This window comes from Cyprinus carpio, chromosome A25 (genome assembly GCF_018340385.1).
Source record: "Cyprinus carpio isolate SPL01 chromosome A25, ASM1834038v1, whole genome shotgun sequence".
Taxonomy (NCBI): domain Eukaryota; kingdom Metazoa; phylum Chordata; class Actinopteri; order Cypriniformes; family Cyprinidae; genus Cyprinus; species Cyprinus carpio.
In genome coordinates this window covers 17,997,473-18,003,966 of record NC_056596.1, presented here as the reverse complement: position 1 = coordinate 18,003,966, position 6,494 = coordinate 17,997,473, and positions in this window count along the sequence as shown.

Genomic DNA, 6,494 nt, shown 5'->3' with positions numbered 1-6,494 from the left:
CCCAAATAATCTATCAAATACTATTCTAGTCTATTATACTCTTATCTTTTCAATACTACTCTATTCTATTCTATTCTATTCTATTCATTTATGTTCTGTTCTGTAATCTACTGTATATTCTATTCTGAATGTGTCCTATTCCGCATTCTGTATAACTATTACTATTACTGTATAAGCCCTTTCACACATACAGACTTTTCCGGAAAATTACCGGTAAATTGCCGCAAAGAGATCATGTGTGAACAGGATCTTTTAAAAAATACCGGTAAATTCGTTCCGGCAATTTACCGGTATGAGAAGTTGTAACGTATGATAAAATAACTGTCTCCGAGAGCAAGGCATTCACAGGACAAAAAATCAGGTCATCAATAAACTCAAAACATTGCGTCTTAAATATCTAAAAAATAAACGACCATCACAAACAAAGTAGTAGTGGAATAATTTCTTGTTCCTATTATTTTGTCAATCTATTTGGGGGTCCAGCTACTCCACAAATCCTGTAGCTCTAAACCAGTGGTTCTCAACCCGCGGCCTGTCACAAAATCAAATGCAGCCATGCTGAACACAATTAAAAAGATAAAAAAATAAATAAATGTAAGTTTTACAACTTATTTTAGTTTTTACATTAATTTAAAAATGTACTAATCAAATAAGCTATAATGTTTTTGTTATGTAAAATAATTATGTTTTTCATATATTATTTTCAGACTTGAGCAGACCTGTACTCATGTAGCGCACTTTAGCAGAATTCAGTTCAAATAGTCATCAACAGCCATTAGTTCGGTAAAATTGTGTTTTTGTGCTTTGCGCCATCTTTAGCCTATTTCTGCATTTGAATGCAGAACTGTTCAGCTGCACTGATGGCACATCCATAGACTATTTGATATTAATTTGGATCAACATAGGCTACATTTGTGAACGCACATTTTCTGCAATGTCGCACGCCTTACAGACTGCAATTTACAATTGCAACTTCATTGTACTATTACTCCTTTCTAGCCGAATTTCAAAAAATTGGTCAGCTCCCGACAGCATCAGGTGTTTTATTAATTGTGAGTATAATTATTTATTTATTTATTTCAATGAATGTAATCGATTAGATATCATAATATTTAGGCTATAATAGTCTACCATAAAGCTGGTTGGTTTGTATCGGTGACATAATATGTAAATGATATGCGTGCGCCCCGTGAGACTTGCACTTGGACCATAGTGCGGCCCAGTGGGAAAAAAAGGTTGAGAAACACTGCTCTAAACAGTAGCTTGAATTCAGAGGAACCCCAAACTAGCGTCTCCGAGGATGTGTGTGATGGAAGCACGTCGAGTCAGTCGGCCGACACTGAGGCGCCAACTTCTTTTCAGCTGCAGGTAGCTGCTTTCGGATGCTAGCGACAACAGATAACATTTTTTTCTTCTATAGTTCAGTATTTTGGTTTGTAGTCATCTATTACGATGTCTCTGTAACAAAAGCAGTTGCATGAATGCTAAAGTTTGAAACAAAAAAGAAACATCAACAAAAATACTCCGCATATAGCTACCCCTATAAATACAAGCGCAGCTGTTTAGAGGTTAATGATGTCACAGAATTTACCAGTATTTTGGAATGGGTGTGTTAATGGTGCTTTTCCGGAAAAAAGACGGAATGCCGTTGACTGTGTGAACAGTGCATTTTTGAATTTACCGGTAAAGTCGTTCCGGTAATTTTACGGCAATTTACTGGTATTACAGTGTGAAAGGGGCTTATGTTCTTATATTCTATTCCATTCTGTACTATGATTTATAATGTATATTTTATTTTATTCTGTTCTGCAGTTCTGTTCTATTCTTCACTATATTCTTATTTATAATTTATAGTATATTTTATTCTGTTGTATATTCTATTCTGTTCTGTTCTATTCTATTCCATTCTATTATATTTTTTATTTCCATTATTGCATTGTATTTAATTCTGCTATATATCTATATTCTGTTCTATTTTAATTATACTCTATTCTTGTCTGTGATTTATCTGTTATGTTCTATTTTCTTTTCTATTCTGTAAACTATTCTGTGTTCTATTATAATTCTATGACTGCCGTGAAAGGGCAGCTGACAACCAGGGAAAGACCTAGTGACAACTAGGAAAGACTGCTGACAGGAGGGAATAGACCCCACCAGGGCTGGCATGGGTTAGCTACCCATGCCGGCAGGATCTGTCACTACATAGTGCAGAGGGTCCACCCATCTTTGGCTATGAAAACCACAAGAAGAAGAATACCCCTGGAGTCTGTGAGAACAAGGGAGCAAGATGACTCATGGACAGACCACGCGGTAACAGACTTAGAAACGGAAAAGACAATGAATCAAATGAATGACAAGAGAACAGAACAACAGAGGTTGGAACAATAGGACTGACAGGACAAAAACTACAGAGATGCATCTGCGGCTGGGCAAAGATAACATCAGAGAAGGGTGTTAATATCCATCAGAGCAGGAAGAAGTGCCTGAGAGAGCTTAGTGAGGGGCCTCGCATTGACCAATACTTCCTCAGAGGTAGGGCAAAACGAACATGACAACACAAGAAGCTCTACAAACAACACATTCAACAACGAACAAGGAACCCAGCAAAAGCCCAACTAGGCAATACTCACTCCCACTGATTAACCCAGAAACCACCCAGCCACAGCTAGCAGTAGAAAGGAAGATGGATGGAAGGAGACGTCAGATAATTTGGCCTTAATCCTGCCACAAGTGGGCAACCATTGACACAGATCCCGTTCAGCTGCTAGAAGGCTTGAACGGAGATGTAGAAAGGAAATGGGAGAAGATGGGCGAGATTATCTACACCTATGGGGCACAAAGGTTTGGAGTGAAAAACAAGAGGTCGAGGTCACAGAAGGAGCTGACAGGCCAGCTGAAGTCCAGGAGACAACAAGAGATTGACCAACTTGAGAAAAAAAGGAGGAGCTTGACATACCAGTGGAAGAAGGCCACAGAAGCAGAAAGGAAAGGCCTAGACACAGGGCGATATCAAACATCGACTTGCGACACTACGAAGAGCAGAAAGCTTGAAAAAGCAGCGAAAGAAGAAACAGGACTGCAAAACAGGACTGCCTTCTATAGAGATCCTTACAAGTTTGTCAGTAGTCTCTTTAGGAAGGAGAAAACTGGTACCCTTAAAGTACCCATAGCGGATCTTGAGGAACACCTGAGGACGACTTATTCTGACAGTCAGAGGCACATGCCAATCTCCATTTCAGAAGACCTGCCACCAATTCATCTGCCAGAGCACCAGATGGACATAAGGCCCCCTAAATGGAGCGAAGTTGAGAGTGCGGTAAAGCTGGCAAGATCAGCATCCCCCTCCCCCTGCCCCTGCTGGACTGCGTTCATATTATATTATTTGGGTCCGAACTGCGGTTCGTTTGCATCATCAAGTCAGCAGCTGTTTATCACGTTGCTTAGTAACGACGGCGCAGGAGAAGGCGGCAAATGCATCACATTGCTCTCTGCACTTTTATATATTTACGTTTTGAACAGTTCGTTTTGTTTACAAGGCTTCAGTACATAACGGCACTTATGTCTGTCTTACGAATGTACTGCATTTGCTTTAAAGAACACTGAAGGCGAACAGAAATGAGATATACAGCTCTCTGTTTGCAGCCCGTCGGTCACACTTGTCAGGAAAGTGAGTGTAACAAACCCAAACACACATTTTTATCAAATAATACGCCATTAATAGCAGTTCACTTCCGCGATTTGGTACGATTGCGTTCACATCAGCAGCGAACGGTACCGGAGTTCACATGAACCGTACCCCAGACCACCGTTTTTAAGCGGACTCTGCTACGATTCGTGGTTGCGCACCCGAGTTCGGAAGACAGCGTTCACATCATCCAAACGAACTGAATTCTGACGTCAATCAAACTCGTGTGCGCACCAAAAGTGCTAGTGTGAAAGCACCCTTAATCTCCAAGGGGAAAAAAATTGACAACTATTGGCCAGTTTTGTCAAATTAGCCTCCTGAATGTGGAAGGTAAGATTTTCTTCAGCGTTGTGGCACAGAGACTGTCAGCGTTCCTGAAGAACAACAAATTTGTCAACACCTCAGTGCAAAAGGCAGGCATAGGGGGCTTTTCAGGATGTTTGGAATATGCTAACATGATTTGGCACCAGTTGCAAATGGCCAAAAAGGAGAAGAAAGACCTACATGTGGTGTTCTTAGATCTTGCCAATGCCTTTGGGATAGTGGCACATAAGCTGCAGTGGGCAGCATTTGATTCTTCCATGTTCCGGAACAGATGACAAAGTTGATTAAAGCCTACTTTCGGGATCTTCAGCTCTGTATTACCACACAGGATAGTACCACCACCTGGCAGCAGCTGGAGGTTGGCATAATGTCAGGTTGTACCATCTTTCCACTGGCATTCACCATGGCAATGGAAATCATAATTCAGGCATCCTGTTGGGTGGTTGGAGGGCATATCAGGGCATACATGGATGATATGACTACCATCAAAATGACTAAAGCATGTACTAAGCGGCTGCTGGATAAGCTCCAGGAAAACATCAGATGGACACAAATGGAGAGTAAACCCGGAAAATCTTGCAGCATCTCCATTGTCAAAGGCCAGCTTACTATTGATAGGTTCACTGGCACAGCGGGAGAGCCCATACCATTGGTCACAGAAAAGCCCATCAAAAACCATGGATGCTGGTACACCGCAGACCTTAAAGACTCAAAACAGGTGGAACAACTCAGGTAAGAGACAGTCAGTGGACTCAAGAGAATCAATGGTACAGCTCTTCTGGGGAAGTTGAAGCTGTGGTGCTTCCAATTTGGTTTGTTGCCATGTCTTATGTGGCCAATTTCCATATACAAGCTCACTTAATGTCTTGCCAAGCACCTGGAGAGACTGGTGAGTACACAATTGAGGAAATGGATTGGGCTACCAAGATGCCTTAGTAGCATAGGGGTGTACAGTAACAGAGCTCTCTCTCACTTCCTATTTCAAGCCTTGAAGAGGAGTACAAATGTGCCAAAACAAGGCTGGAGATGACGCTTAAAGAATCCTGTGATCTCTGCTTTAGAGATGCTGCTCCAACATTGGTGACAGGGAGGAAATGGAATCCAGTTACAGCAGTTGCTGATGCAAAGGCAGCCTCCAGACCTCCTGGGATATTTTGCCCCGGGATAATGTGGGGCAAGTCCAATATGAAAAAAGGGGGACTTGGGTTGGGAAAAATAAAACACCTAAATGGCAAAAGGCAACAGTAAAGGAACAGTGACACCTGGTGGTGGAGGAGGTAAGCCACCAGGAGGAAGCAACTAGATGTGCTAGAGCAGTCTCCCAAGCCCAGCAAGGCCACTGGATGAGGTGGGAATGTATAGTACAGCATAAAATCACTTGAAGTGAGCTGTGGAGCATAGAAACCAACAGGCTAAGTTTTATCACGAGAGCCACATATGATGTGCTGCCCTCGCCAACAAACTTGCAGGTATGGTGTGGACAAGACCCTGCCTGCCACCTGTGTGCAGCCCTGGCAAACCTCAGATATATCCTGGTGGGTTGTAAGACCAGCTTGAACACAGGGAAGGTACACATGGCGCCACAATCAAATACTGCAGTGCTTGGTTGCAGCAATAGAGACCAAGAGTGTCAACAAATGCCATCCCCCAAAATACCAAAAATACCTTAACAAAAAGGCAGTCCTTTGTTAGGGAAGGGGAGAAAAAGCGGGCTAAGTGCCTGTCCCCTGACGCAGGCCAGCTGAATATAGCCAGGGAATGGGAAATGCGAGTTGACTTAATCCACAGACTCACCTCACCATTTAAAATTGCAGTCACCAATCTGCGCCCAGACCTGTTTTTCTGGTCCAAATCCAGTAGAATCATCATAATAGTTGAACTGACAGTCCCTTGGGAAGATATGCCAACATGGCAGCTGAGGTAGAGGGGCGGGGATGGATAGTTAAAGTACACCCGGTGGAAGTGGGCTGCAGGGGCTTTGTGGCTAGTTCCACTATAAGGCTGCTGAAGAAGTTGGGCATCAGAGGATCGGTCCAGCGGAGGATAGTCGGGGAACTGGCCACTGTCGCTAAAAGAAGCAGCCACTGGCTGTGGCTGAAGCAGATGGACACTGTGTGGGCTGCCAAATGACCATGTAACAAAGTGACACACACCCGGGTCTGATCAGTCTGTGGTGGGCCTGCCTTGGCTGAGGGTGTCTTGTAATAAAGGGCTGAAACACCTAATGAGGCTGGGGTACACAACTGATGATGTGTTGCATTGGTGGAAACACCGTACAAAGGTCATTGACAAAATCAACTCAACAAAAGGCATCTTTCACCCAGGCTAAAGTTCACACAGAAATTGGGATTGGATGGACATCAAATAAGGTGTCTTACTGGCAACATCTATGAAAGATAAGTACACATCATGTACAGCATAACATATCATCAAAAAGTCATGGATCCCCACCCGATGACTGCAGTGAAGAATTGTAGCGTCTTTA